Source organism: Meleagris gallopavo, chromosome 8 (genome assembly GCF_000146605.3).
Source record: "Meleagris gallopavo isolate NT-WF06-2002-E0010 breed Aviagen turkey brand Nicholas breeding stock chromosome 8, Turkey_5.1, whole genome shotgun sequence".
NCBI classification, from domain to species: Eukaryota; Metazoa; Chordata; class Aves; order Galliformes; family Phasianidae; genus Meleagris; species Meleagris gallopavo.
The window spans coordinates 8,333,810-8,348,046 of NC_015018.2; the positions used below are offsets into that span (position 1 = coordinate 8,333,810).

Here is a 14,237-nt window from a genome sequence, read left to right on the forward strand (position 1 = left end):
TCTTGCTTTTTTTCTTTTTTCCGAGTGCTAAAAATAACCTCCCCTGTGCCTCCCTTCCCAAGAGAAGCCAGTCTTTCATATGCTGTTCCCAAGCTCAGAGCTCGCAGCCCCTACATCTTCTTGCTGATGAGGGTGTCAGATGTAATTATTGTAGAAAGCCGCATCCCATGTTACATTCTTGTCTCTAATCTCATTACTTAGGAATATTTCATCTCCTGACTGTTTATTCCCACTTTTAGGAAAACAACTCTCCCGTATGATCTGTAGTGTGCAAGGCCCCTTTCCAGAGACATGCAGGAATAAAAAACATCAACAGCCCAAGCAGCACTAAGACACAGCCACGTATGAGATGCCACAAAAGCACACTCTTCCTCTGAAGCAACAAGCCAAAGCATACACTAAAAGGCTAAACAAATTTCTGCCTTGCATTTTTAACTGCAGATCAAAATATTTGTGGGTTTGAGCCCATTACAGCATATGCCCAGGTGTCTCTACGGAGCGCGGACTTACCTCCGTGGTGGTCTCAAGTACTGTCATCTGCCTCACAGGCTCCGCTCCAGTCCTGCAGCACCTTGTGCCCAGCTGAGAAAGGCTGTCTCAATTGCTCAGTTTTTGTTTCAGTGCCTTTGGTGATGTTCCAGTTTCAGTGCTTCTCCAGTCACTGCAGAATGCAGGCGAGACAGGAGCGTAGCTAAAAAAGTCAAAGTTTCAGGGCATTTGTCATTCTTGCTAAGGAACTACAGGCATAAATCTAGATATTTTCCTTGATGGGTGATCTGGGAAGTGCACACAGTAATTAGGAGATGCAGAGTTCTTTGTGTGTGTGTGTGTTTTTTTGTTTTTTTGTTTTTTTTTAATATGTTAATATACAATGATTTTGTTACCAGTTCTTTCTGGCGCTTAACATACAGCCAATACAGTTTGGCACGTGAGACTTAACTGAAAGAAAGCTCGTGTTCCATTTCAGTAGGATTCTAGATACTTTCGTTTAAAAAACACAATCTCAATTTAAAAGTTAAATTGTGACAGAGAGACAGAGAGAGAGAGACAGGTTCTGGGAAATTTGACTGAGAAGTAGGAGCAATTGTATTGTACCTTTCCATTACAGCTGAGCTATAATTGGCCTCATCGCTACTATGAAAGAACAAAATATTGGAATCTGTTGTGCAGGGGGACAAGTGACTTTACATTAATCTGAGAAACGTGTAGCCCTACATACAGCATCCTCTGTACTGAAAAACATGGTGGAGGTGTGAGATGCAGGTTTTAGTGATACTAGACAGCATCTTCCTCTATTATGTCCTCTGTGTCCACTGATGACACTCAGAGAAAGAAGAACCAAGGTTCTGCATCCTGCTTTAGCCTCTCTGTAGCTCAGCTTCACCTTTGGGCTAACATGGCAAACGTAATGTCCTTCCACTATTGCAAGGATTCAAAGACTGACATGAATAAGGAAACTGCTGTTAGTTGATGTTGGTGGGTAATTTTAAGAGCCTTCCTAAGGATGGGGTAAACTGTGCCTGATGGACAACTGAGTCGCTCGTCTTCTCTCAATGGGAGCTTTGTCTGGAGGCAGCAGGGTCTGGAGGTGCAAGGCAAGATGGAAACACAGCTAGTGCTTCAGGAAGATGTTGACAGATGAAACTCAAATGTTTCTGGTCCCTTTTCAGATATTTGTGCTGTAGTGCTCTGCATGTGTTTCGTGCCTTTGATCCTCATTTGGCTGATTATACTAGACTCCAGGGGTAGGCCATCCAACTCGCACTGACGTCAATGAGCCTTACACGCATAAAATCCTACTGATTCCTGTGGTTCCTACAAGCCACGTGGTTTCATATGACGGACAGATTGTTGGTGTAAATTGCCAAAGCCCCACTTACACCAAGAGAGAAGCTGCACTCCAGTGGCCCCATGTGCGTGCAAGTCTCTGGATTTTCCCTGGACCCTGTGGCTTCCAAAGGCAAAACTACCCAATTTGCAGCCCCCTCTTCTGAAGCCAGTCAAGGTATTTTCACTAATTGATTTCAGATCATTCAGCGATGAATCGGCAATGAACACAGAAATGCACACTGATTTTGTTTAGGAGCCTTCCATTTGGGGATTCTCCAAAGGACAGAAGGTTTACTCTTACATGGAGTAGTCCTGCTTTCTCCCTGTATCTGCATGACATGTCTGATGGACATAGCACTGACTAGAGTTCAGAGCTGAAGGGATGAACTTATTTTTCATTCCCAGTTTCTTTGAAACTTTCCCCCTCCTCACCCCAGATTTTTTTGTACTTGTTCTTTTAACAAGGTGCTAGCTGATGTCGCATTGGGTACATTTTCCTGCACTTCCCTATTGCAAGTACCCGAGACATTGTTCTTGTTGCTGCATCTGAGCTTAAGAGTGGCTGAAGAAGAAAAGGCAGCTCATCATCTGCAGGAACTGGCAGCACCGTTTAACCAGTTTAACTTCACACGTTTGTGTTGCTCCAGGGGGTTGCTATGCCTTTGTTGCAAAACTCATCTGACCTCATGCGCCAACAACAGTGATACCAGTAGGTCTGCTTGGGAAACACACCCTGCCTCTTCCACTGTGCACCTTGCTGCTTTAGGGGATGTTAGCATGGCCTCAGCTCAGCTGGGACCTGGGTCTTGATCTTCAATCAGAGGTGAGTGACCCTGACTTCTGATGACAGCAAGGGAAGTCTGTCCTAAGTTTGTGCTGGATTCAGGGTGGGGTTTGTGGGTGTATCTTTTGTTGTGGTGCAGGTTGTTTTGGGGTTTGTTTCATTTGTTTGGTTGGTTGTGTTTGTTTTTTGTTTGTTTGTTTGTTTTGGGTTATGTTTTTTGCTGCTTTGGTTTTGTTTGTTTGTTTGTTTTTAACATTTCACATAAAAGAGAAGTTCTCGTCTCTGAAGCCATATTTCAGAGTTTCACAAATCTGCCCTCTTTCTATGAGTGTAGATAGGTCTGGCATGTCCACACAAGACGAAATACTTGTTTACTAATGCTTTATTTTGCCAGGGCTGTCTGCTGGATTCCCAGTCAAAAGCCACTTACCACAAGGTTGATACAGGCTCTCAGCCCATAGTGGCCGGTCACTGAAGCCCAGCACCAGGCAGGGAAACCTGGGGTAAACATGAGCCTACTGAAAACTAGCTGCCTGACTGCTTGTGTGCTGAGGGCAGGGGGTGGTTAGGAAGTAGAGGAGAAGGCATCCTAGTCTACCCTTAATTACAGTACCTTAAAACCACACTCTGCTGTTTTCAGCCAAGGCTCCTTGTTGTCTTAGGATGCATGCCTGTAAATGTGAAATAAGTAAATGACTTTATTGTGAGGATTTGGCACAGGAGAGCCTTAGCAACATCCCAAATGGTTATTTAAATATCAATAACATTTTCTAATTCAGGCTACAGAAATTAAACAAACTTGTGTGGAATCAGCAAGTTACTAGTAGTATAACTGCGTGTGGCCATAAACAAATACACGTAACATAACAGAGAAAACTTCCAGTCAAATAAAAGCAACCGTAATCTTAGTCACCCCAAATCTATTTTTGTTTACAGACAACTCATTCTCGTTATTAAACACGCAGAACACTTCCTGGATATTCCCGTACACTCTTGCAAGCACACGTTATTAAATCCGTCCCCCTGTCTCTGCTCACCTCGCGCAGCCCCGCAGGAACGGAGCGGCCCGCCGGCCGCGGCACGGAGCGTGTGCGGCTCCACTGCCCTCTCCTGGGAGCAGGCAAGCCGGAGTTCCAGAGGACTCGGCCTGCGGAGCAGAAAGCAGCGTCTTAGGTCAATGCTCATGGTGTTTCGCTGTGAAACGCCTCTCCAGAGCTTAGCACCGCGGATGTGTTATCTGTGGATACACAAAACACAGCCTGGGTGGGTCGCAGATCCCACTGTCAGGGCAGCAAGGCTGCCTGATAGTTGCAGTCCCACAGCCTACAACCTCTCTCTTCCCATAGAATTAGAGTCAGACACCAAGTGCCCCAAAGAGGCAGTGGGAACACCACAGAGGGGGTAACCCAGCCTAGATGTCCTCCACAGCCTGTCCCGTGGGGCTGGGAGCACAGGGCAGTGGCCAGGAGGGCACTCTGCTCACTGCTACCAGGAGCCTGGCACCAACCATGCCAGAAGTTTCCCAGGTTGTCTGCAAACTGCACACTGCGCTGGGTCCAAAGATGGCTGCTCCTACTCGTGTATAAAATAACAGCTCTGTATGATGCTTGCTTTGAAAACAACAACAAAAGAAGTTGCATCTCATAACAGGGAAAACAGATATAGCTAATACAACATACCATCCACTTGACAAGACTCTCAAAATAATGATGACTTTGTCTTTGAATAGCAATAGTCTGACTGCTAAGCTCTGTTTTTCAGTCCTATCTTCCAAAAACAGCTTCATTTACTCTTGTATTTCCTGCTCTAATGCGCCTCCTGTATTTTGTGTAAATATCTCTTGTTAATAGCTGCACCAGTCCTTCGGTCCAGAGTGAGAGTGATAGAGCACATCCCTTAACAATGCAAGCAGCCTTCTTCCTTGAAGGACTGAAATAAAAGAAGTACAGCAAGTGTCACACTTTCAGCTCTGGTGGTCCCATTGCCTTGCATTTGAGCACTCAGAAAGCTTGTCCAGGCTTTCCAGATAAGCCCAGTTTATAAGAAATGGAACTGGGTAAGTCTCCTTAATCTCAGCTGAAGAGTAAGGTCATATATCACATCTCTTTTCAGCAAACCAGGAGAGAAGGAACTCTAGCACCGTTTTCCAACCTGTCTTCTGAGAAGAGAAGCAGAGCAGCTCTGGGGAATGTTTCTCAGAAACTTCCCAACCCTCCAGGGAAGCTAGAGCCATTCACTGGATTTCTGGATTGCCAAGGACTCCTTTGTGTTTGCCATGTCTGTGTGCTGTTTTTCACAACCTGTTTCCATTTATTCTCATGTCTTTGTTGCCTTAGTCTTAAACCAGTCTGCCGTGAGCCTCGAAACCCCTCATCTCTTTGCTCTGGGTAAATCAGTCTGAGGGTGGTTCTGACTTTTCCTGAGTTTTTATCATCATCTGTTTCCTGCTCCCGAGGGCATGCCTAGATGCTCAAGTCTCACCAGAAGACCATCCTGACTGCAGACTTCTGAGAAGAGCATTGATGTTCAGTGCCAGCAAATTTACCCAGTGGATGGTTTTCTGTCTGAAACTGCCAACAAAGTTTTTTTGGAGCAGACAATTTTTAAAAAATCCCACAAGAGATTAAAATAAGCAACTTGTTTTGCTTTAAAATTTCTAGGACCAGATCTTCAAGCAGTGTAAATTAGCATAAGTTTTCTGATGCTCTAACCCTTACAATCTGAGTGCAAGTCAAAATTGGGCATGGTTTTATTTAAGGTTTGGTTACTTTTCAAGGCTGAAACTCAAACAGCTCCTCGGGGTGGGCACGGTCCTTCTTTATTTTGTATTTGGGTTGCTCCCACCTCTTTTGCTGGAGTTTATTTCACTCTTTGATTTATTTTCTCTGCTGAGATGTACTGTCCACACTCTTTCACCTCTCCTCTCACTCACGTCTTTCTTTACTCTCTATTGTCCAACCTTTTCAGCTCCTTTTCTCTCTTCCCCCTCCTGTCTTTCCTCTTCCTTGGTAGTTCCTTTTCCTTCCCCCTTATCTCAGCAATCACTGCCAACAGCTATATTTGGAATAGAGTGGGAACAAGCTATTCTTGTGACTTTACTTTGAAATAACTGAGAGGAGCAGATGATTTTCTTTGAACAAATAGAGGATATATCGAGGAGAAGGCAGGCTAGTAATGTCAAAATTACATTATTAGGGAATACCTGCCCAGCAGGTTTGTTTTTCCCAACTCTCAGGATACCTCGACTAGCTGTGGGCTTTTTGTTTGCTCTGTTTTAGCTTTAAATCTTTTGTGCAAAATTCCTCTTTCCAGCTTAGTAGCATGGGGTCCTAACAAGGCCTAACTCTTCATCACAGCGTTTGGGCACTTACACATCGAGGGGAATGACTGCCACCTAGAATCTCAGATGCTACAATTAGCTGAAACAGCATATATACTTGTTTAGCATTTGAACTCAATGCTGTTGCATGTTCTAGTGTAGTCTCAGGATACAGTTACAGAGTCACTTTGAATAGGCTAGCACAGAAAAATGCTGGGAGGAACAACTTCCTATCATGCAGTGTGATTTCTCCATGTCCTCTCACATTAGCTTCTCATCACCACCTGTTCCTCATCACCACGGTCATTTAACCTGTTGCAAGCAATACATTAGCGTAGCCAACAAGATCCAGAGCTATATGAAGAGGACAAAACAATGTATTTCCCCCTGTACTCTGTATTTCTGTGTTTATATGATTAACTCCCACATTGGCAAACCAAACAAGAAAGGAGGCCAAATGAGAAATTCAGCATTATAGCTTAGCATTTTGAGCCTGTGCCAGAAGAAGACCCAAGTATATTTGTCTGCTCTGAAGAGAAGCAGGTTCTAGTAAAGCCATTCTGCTGTACATGCATTCATGTGTGAAACTGCTTCATACAAAGAAAGATATATTAAATTATACGCAGAAAGATGTAGGGAAGACATCTTTAGTTGCAAGTTAAAAAATCAAAGGTAGAAAGGCTGCTAAATGTTAAGACAAGAAGCTGGAAGGAAATGATTCTTCCATCCATTGAGGACTTTCTGGAATTTTATAAATCAGCTAACACAGACCATCATGCTAACATGGAGCTTCAAGGTTGTCTCTCCAATAATTGTTAATACATTCAGTTTGCCAACAGAAAATGCATCCACAGCAATATTTTAGGAGGGTAAACTTGGCAGAGTTGCAACATTTTTTTAATCAGACTATCTAATAGAAAAACAGGTAAACAGGCCCTTTTCCAGCTTCACGCTGCTACTTCCACCACCCTACAGATCCTGTGCCATGCCATGTGGAATCTAAGCATGGTGAAGAAGACTAAAAAGTTGTCATTGAGTTTCAGCACTACTCCAAGTCCTAGAGAATGCTGACTGTCTCTTTGGGCTCCCGCCCCTTAAAACGGAGCAAAGGAGAATTTAGCATATGCTGCAGACATATATTAACATTTCATATTGAATTAAATGCAAGTGCAAAGACTAGGTATGTTCCATCTGTATCAGGTAAGTTTTTTGCAGTTTTGTACTGCCATAGAAAGCAAATATATACATACAAGCCACATGTTGGCAGACACAGATGAATTCCCAGGTATTTGGAGAACACTGCTAAATCCACGGTGAAACTCAGAGAGGATTTAGCCTTCCCCTGTTGCTTCTCAACTCTTGTCTCATCCTCACCAACTTGCAAGCTTTCTTCTCTACCTCCTCAACTTTCAGCACAGCTGAGTAAGACAACCACAAAGAGCATCTGAAAAATAACCTTTAGGTTTAGGGCTCACAGTGGACTAGATAGGGAGCAGACCTCTGCTGAAGAAAGAGCTAGCCTACAGCTGTATGGATACCAACTAGTCAGCCGTCACTGGCCCTGGCACTGGAACTGCTTCCAGCATTCTCAGCACCCAATGTACCTTAGCTTTTTAATACTGAGCAGGTGCAGACATGACTAAAGCTTGTCAGTATCTAAGCCACAACTAAACACCATCAAAATTTGCAGAATAGGCTTTCCCCAACCTCCTTGGTCTGGAACAGCTGAGAAGATGAACATTTTTCTGAACCTTTCTACTGCTACTCAGAATTGAGGGAATTTTCCTACCCAGTCACCCTCCCCCACAATGTTACATGCTGGATTCAGCCCCTTTTTCTGCCTGAACACATCTGAGCGCATTTATTCCATCTCATAGCATGGAATCCAAAATCAAATTTCAGTCACTCTGGGTTCTGCCTTGATCTATGACACAGATTTTGAGCTATACATTAAGTGAGCCAGCAGGACTGGCTCCACAGGCAGGTGAGGGTACCTGCCTGGAGAAGAACTAAGGTCCAGTAGGAATATGCAGCCGCTGTCTTAACTTCCACATTCTAGCTTCAAGCAGGTGATGAGAAGCGTACAGGCTGTGCATTTGGACGGGGCTAATGAGAAAACTAAATACTGCATTACAGGTAGATACAACCATAACCAGCAAGAACCTTCCAAGCATCCCAGAAGAGATGATCACTGTTGCCATAATGCTCAAAGAACCTGAGAAGAGAAGGTGTGAAGAAAGAGCAGCAGCGGAGAGGTAATGTTTTGTACTTTCATCTATAAGAAATATCAAAGAATGGGAAGTATTCCCCTGTGATGTACAATGGACTGTCCTTAAAGCTAGGCTGAATAATCATCATAATATGAAACCCATCTTGCGATTCAGGGCAGCACTTGTGTTGGAGGATCACTAAAACCACCAAGTGTGCAGTGTGCCTGAAGGGGCTGACCAGAGCTGATCTGGACTTTGCAGGCCTTCTAAATAGCACACCTTATTGTAACATGATTTAAAGTTGACAACATGTCTGAAAACACACATAATGTCAGAGAAGGAATGAAATGTTGCTTCCCTCTCTCTCTCTCCTCCTCAACCTCATTACAGGCTAAGGAAAAATAATGTATGAAGAATAATACTTCACCATCTGAGGAGTTTTTTTTTGGTTTCTAAATCTAGTGAAGAGTCATTGTATATTTTGACAGAAAAATGAATCAAAATAATAAAGTGAATACAAAATTATATTGCTGTCAATAATTTAATTTACACAAAATAGCACTGTGACATGGTAATTGTTATATATGATGCAGCATTCAGTATAATATTTGGAGAATGCATTATAGAAAGTCAACATTTAACTACTAAAATCAACTTACATAATCAAAGCTGTCAGGGAATCTTTACAGTTTTATATTAATTTGAATGTAATTTACTATAGATGTGTCATTCTTAGAGGTGCTTACAATAGTTAATGATCTCTGCTTTTCCATTATAAAATCCTATTTTCAAAGGCTTATAACGTGGTCTTAAGAACTCTCAGCCCTCTGGCACATTTTCCTTTGCCTTTCAAAAACTATCTTAGACATTTTAAACTTTTCTCTCAGAACAGAAAGTGTGGTTACTTTCAAAATTCATTTTGAGGATTTGCTAATTTGCTGCTTGCTACCCAGGGATCTCAGAAAAAGCAAGGTTCATCATGGTAGCTGAAGATAACATTTCAGTTACATTCTTGTCTTCTATTTTCCTGAATATTTTACCTCTGAGACCTTTTTCTTGCTTTTCTTGCAGAGTCTAAGTAAGCAGCTTCCAATACTCCATCCAAACCTAACTTATATTTACATCCTTCCTTTTCTCCTTACTTTGCGAATAACTAAGATGAACCAGAAATTGCTCACATCTCTTAAAGGTTATCCATTCAATCAGAGCAACAGTAAAACTGACTAGCTTGCTGGAAAGTGTGTGTAAAGAAACTTTCTATCTGTGGGAACAGAGTGGGTTAAGACCACTGCCCTTTACCCTGGTCAATGTTGCCTCACTGTGCCCTTGCCCTTCACTCAGCCTACTTTTGTTGCTCCCCCAGTACCATGGATGGATCCCTCTTGAGTAGCAGCCATGTGCTCACTGTGCTTACACAGCTTCCTGCACTGCTGGGCCCTGGGATGATGACTGTTCCTGACTGCTGGCCACGGGCACTTTACCACAACACTCTGAGGCTCTGGATTTCAAGATCAGTTTGAACATGGCAGGGAGAGGAAAGCCATGGGGTTGGCAGCATTTAGTTGCTTCAGTGCTTTCTGCCCCAGTTACTGAAGACCAATTGTCCATAAACACTTTTTACTACCAAGGTCATGCTGTAACAGGTTATAATAAACTCAGGATTTGAAAGCCAAATTGACAACACAAATATATCATCTGTAATGGAAGCAAAGTCAATTATTAGCTTATCTTCTTTTGTAGACCAGGTCAGGCTCCTGTTTTCCTAAATCCTGCTCAGATTCACTTTTTTAAATTTTTTTAATTCATGCCTGTTAGGTGTCATTTTGGGTTCCCTATCCCCTAGCTTTCTCTGACCTCACACATTAGAGTCAATGTGCACAACTGTATCCAAAAGCTAAAATCAACAATTGCCATGTAACCAGCTAGATTTGCACAGCTGTCACTTGTTCAGCATCCCTTCACTTTCTGCTTGAGGATAAGGGCTTTTTTCAAGCATCTGTGGTACTCCACTCTAGCCATTTCCTTGGTCAGTGCCAATACCTAGGCAAAATGCTTCCTTCCATTTTTGCAACATTACCTTCTATACAAATATATCACTTTCTAATAATTCGGTTATGCCACAAATCAGGTGGGAACCTCCTTTCCCTTATGCATGTTGAGAACAGCTCTGTAGCTTGGGACAAAAGATCTGCTGCTCACACATCATATTTTTGAAGCTGAAAAGTAAACTGTCACAGGCATGTTGTTCTGATGATGGACTTCATTAAAGAAAAATATGACCATATTTAGGCTGGATAGAACTCATAGCTGACTTAAGTACCAAGGCAGTGAGATTGCATAACTCTTATCTGGGGCAGATTACAACAAGAAAAATCCCATTGGGAAAAAATGTCAATTTGATTCTCTAGATTCATTGTTTGGTGGTACAAAGGAACTCTAGAAATGACTCTGTCCCCCCCTGTCATCCAATTGGACACAAGCATGGTGAGCATCTGGATAAACTATATTCTATATACACATTTGACACACTTACAATGTTTATTCCATTCTTGGGAAAAAAGAAAAAGAAACTACTGTAAAACTGGCTGTAGAGGGGAATACTGGCTAACAGTTTTTGGATGTTATTTGGATGTGTTGAGAAATCAGACCTAAATGATGAAACTTACAAATTGTCAGAGTAGTCAGTGACTGCGTGGATGTCTCCTTCCGCAGAATGAACAGGACCTGACAACACAGGACCTTAGGGGATGCTCTTTCAGATTGGCTGATGATTCTTGCACGTTCATTGTCTCTCACAGAAAAAAAATCCATCAGACTGGTTTATCTCCGTTCAATATTTTTACTCCTTGAATCTCAATGAAGAGGTTTTTCTCTGATGTAGGTAGCACTGCCCGCTCTCCTGAGGTTGACACCCACTTCATTCAAGTATTCCTAGTGCAACAGGGATGTTAGTGGCTTCTGGCTCTCAGCCAACATCCCACACATTTCCTCTGCAGCAAAAATGCCTTAATTCTGACCCACTGTCTTTCAAGTAGATAGTGAAAAAAATCAGTCACAAAGAGCTTTGCTTTTATCTGTGCTTCTCTTTCAGAGAGATCAGGGGGGAAAAAAAAAAAAAGGAATCAGACGTTTTCCTTTTCTTTTTCAAGGTCTGTGATAGCAAGGGTGAGTTTTAGTGAGTGCTGCTGTTAGTATTAGAGCCCAAAGAGAAGCTGAAGGCATTCAGACAGTGGTGCTCATAGATCTGGGTAAAGGGAGTTTGCAAGCAGTGTAACAGCAGAGGGAGCGGATCACATTGCCTGCCAGTGACTGTATCCAGGACCTCTCCTACTCAGCAACTCTTCCACAAACCTCTCTTTCTGAATCAGTTCAACCACCAGCTACTGTAAGAGAGCTTGTATTTTTCAGGCACAGCACTGAAAAAAAGATCAGAAGGGACAAAATCTCTTCGGCTGCCAGCTGAACTTTTCCATCTTTGCCATAGATACAAAGAACACTGCTGATGTTATCTGATAACTACAGTGCAGCATGTTCTGAGCCCAGCATCTGAACAGGTAAGAAGAGAGTGTACAAACTTGTGAACTCAGCATATTATAGGCCTGATTCTGCCACCACTAATGGTTTCAAGTTGTGACAAATTCTGCAACACATGCATTCTTACACCCACAAAAGCCAAACCAGTGCATGAAGGAGAAAAAAAAAGGGCACTGTGGAACAAAGCTGCCCATTTCATAACTCCATTCCACAGAACCCTAGGGGAAAACAGCAGAGATAACAGGTCTAAGGTCTGACATTCATTACTCCAGCTGATCTTAGGTGAGGAGATGTACAGTGATGTTTAAAGGGAAATATGGAACCCAGGATTACAATCTGAAATACCAGAAGAGCCAAAATCAGAAGCCAGGGAGAAGAAAAGTGTTGGCAAACCATTTAGTTAATTCAACAATGTACACTGCTGTCAGGGTGAAAACAAAAAGAAACAAAACAGCAACAAAAAAGCCCTACCCTCCAAGGTAACAAGTTATGGAGCCACAAATATTTTGGGGAATTGGTTAAGAGAATAAATATAAATCAAAAAGGTGCATGAAAAGTAAACGACAACTCAGGAAAAAAAATCAACAAGTGGAAGGCAGATGGCCCAATCTTGTAATACACACAGAAGAATAATCTACCTTATTCAAGAGAATAATGTCTGGATGAAATAAGAAAGATAACTAAAATGGAAAAAAAAGGAATTAATTAAAAGAAACCATTACATTGACCTCTTGTAAATAAAATTTCAAATGTTGCACACATGCAGATTTGAGAACTGTGATGTCTGGAAGTTTGGAGACAATAAAGAAAATATTCAATTCTCAGTACCAGGGTAAACATGGATTTTGAATGGTGATAAGATGCACAACGTGCTGGTCCAGGTGATTACAATCTTAGAAAAAATGCATGGAAAGCTGAAAACTTGAGGAACAAAACCAAAACAGTAAAAAGAATGTAAGTTAAAATACAAGTGGAGAAAAATGACAGCAGGAATGATTTCAGAAGAAGAGTTTAGATAAATTGGACGAAACAGAGGAAAAGACTGAGACCTGTCACTGCCACGACACTTGCATTACAACTCACTTCCAAGTGCAGAGTCCAATTTGGAAGAAGGCAAGAAGCAGAATATTCTCTTTATGGGGAAAAAAAGCCTTCTTTCTTTTGCAAGTTCCTGTGTCAGTAGCCATTTTATGGGGCTGCCAATCATGGCAAATCAACTGAAAAGCCAGATCATTTTCTAAAGCATCTACCTTCCTAGAGAAAGATTTGAAAGTTGACTGTGTACAATCCAGCTGCTGCTTTTAATCTTTTCCTGACAACAGTAGTTGTTTTATTACTTTGACAGTCATTTTTAGCCCATGAATAGTACCACAGTCCTTGTAAGATAGGAAAATTCTTTTGATCTACGATTTCATAAGGTTTAGCAACGGACAAAGGGTTTTTCCGGTACACTTGATCACACACTTGCTGAAGCTTAGGCTTAGAGCCACTAAAAAGGCACTGAACCACCCTTTTGGAGGAAAACAAAAATCCTTTTTGATGAATAATGACTGCCAGAAAAAAATAATTTTTTACAAAAATAATATCTACCAATGGAAAATTAAGAGCAGGGTTGTTCCTGATATAACTGTGACACATTGCCCAAATCAATCATAACTTTCACAGTTTTAATATAGTATCATCTATAGGACAGAAAGTGTGGATGCAAGATATGCATTGTAGTAGGCATAAAAAGGGAAGGCATTTCTAGCTGTGCGTAGTAACTAAGAGAAACTGGGAGAAGGCTCAGGCAGTCACAGAGTAGTTTTCTAGCTTAATTGCTTGTTCTATTTGCTCTACAAATAAGAAATGTATGCTTTGTGCATATCTACCTATGGGAATATGTAGATAAGATGCTGAATTACAGCCTAATTTATTCGAGTCCTCTTCTCTAAAAAAAAAAGTGCAGCTGAGGGTATATATATATATATATACGTACATATACATACGTAAGTATATATATATATAAGCTATGTAAAACCCATCGTATCTCTACGCATTTTTAGTAACTGAACTGATGAAGTTTGGCTTGATTTCCTTTGAAAATTGTACGTCCATGTTGCATACGGACATTCATTTCTAAAAATTCACAGCAAGTTTATTATTTAAGCAGAATAAAAAGAAACAATCTTCTCTTGCTTGGTGCAGTTAGAAATCAGTTGTCTTGATAACTAGACAAGGCTGGTCAGAAGGAGATTCAAGGAAGATTCAAGGAAGGACAAGATTTTCTCTTGCACTCCATTAACTGTTCAGTTATTCACTTATTTGCAGTATTTCTCCAACAAAAACACTGGATTTCCTACATTTCACTAGATAGCTTCAATTTATAATCTTTCAAAATTTCCACTGAATTCTCTGAGGTCATATTTTCTGGCAAAACACCATCCTGACCCCTACAGTCATGACAAAAATATTTTGCTCCAGTATTTTCAGACATTTTCAGACATATTACAAACTGCTCTTTGGTTTCACTACATTCTTTTGACAAAATGTTGATACTTCTCTGTATAATTATTATTTA

General features: G+C 41.5%; 1 long non-coding RNA gene across 1 annotated transcript; it reads right to left on the minus strand.

The window, feature by feature from the left end:
• Positions 1-6: 6 nt before the first annotated feature.
• Positions 7-4,177, minus strand: LOC104911906. Its single transcript, XR_794259.3, has 3 exons — positions 3,652-4,177; positions 3,228-3,285; positions 7-691 (listed from the first exon to the last, which is right to left on the minus strand). It is a non-coding gene; the product is annotated as an uncharacterized LOC104911906 (long non-coding RNA).
• Between the last annotated feature and the right edge of the window lie 10,060 nt (positions 4,178-14,237).